The sequence below is a fragment of the Sceloporus undulatus genome, chromosome 1 (assembly GCF_019175285.1).
Source record: "Sceloporus undulatus isolate JIND9_A2432 ecotype Alabama chromosome 1, SceUnd_v1.1, whole genome shotgun sequence".
Taxonomy (NCBI): Eukaryota; Metazoa; Chordata; class Lepidosauria; order Squamata; family Phrynosomatidae; genus Sceloporus; species Sceloporus undulatus.
Genome location: NC_056522.1, coordinates 382,024,830 through 382,025,424, shown reverse-complemented (window position 1 = coordinate 382,025,424; position 595 = coordinate 382,024,830). Strand labels below are relative to the sequence as shown.

The 595-nt window shown below is 50.1% G+C and overlaps 1 protein-coding gene across 2 annotated transcripts in view; it reads right to left on the bottom strand.

Moving 5' to 3' along the window:
- The window catches only part of LOC121918807 (cytochrome P450 2C29-like), a 33,351-nt gene that overhangs the window by 21,966 nt on the left and 10,790 nt on the right, over positions 1-595 (bottom strand). The gene's annotated exons all lie outside the window — the stretch shown is intronic.

Sequence of the window (595 nt, the reverse complement as noted above, 5' to 3'; positions counted from 1 at the left end):
GTTGTCCTGGAGGACCTAGAGATTCCTAGAGAGAACACTCTACTAGGGCTTTGTAGTTCCTCCAGCGCAGTTCTATGGTCAGTGTCTGTCAGACGTTGGCCACAGAGTTGTCCTGGAGGACCTAGAGATTCCTAGAGAGGATACTATAGTAGGCCTTTGTAGTTCCTCCAGAGTAGTTCTATGGTCAGTGTCTGTCGGACGTTGACCACAGAGTTGTCCTGGAGGACCTAGAGATTCCTAGAGAGGATACTATACTAGGCCTTTGTAGCTCCTCCAGCGCAGTTCTATGGTCAGTGTCTGTCGAACGTTGACCACAGAGTTGTCCTGGAGGACCTAAAGATTCCTAGAGACGGTACTATACTAGGCCTTTGTAGCTCCTCCAGTGCAGTTCTATGGTCAGTGTCTGTTGGACATTGGCCACAGAGTTGTCCTGGAGGACCTAGAGATTCCTAGAGAGGACACTCTGCTAGGCCTTTGTAGCTCCTCCAGAGCAGTTCTATGGTCAGTGTCTGTCGCACGTTGGCCACAGAGTTGTCCTGGAGGACCTAGAGATTTCTAGAGAGGATACTATACTAGGCCTTTGTAGCTCCTCCAG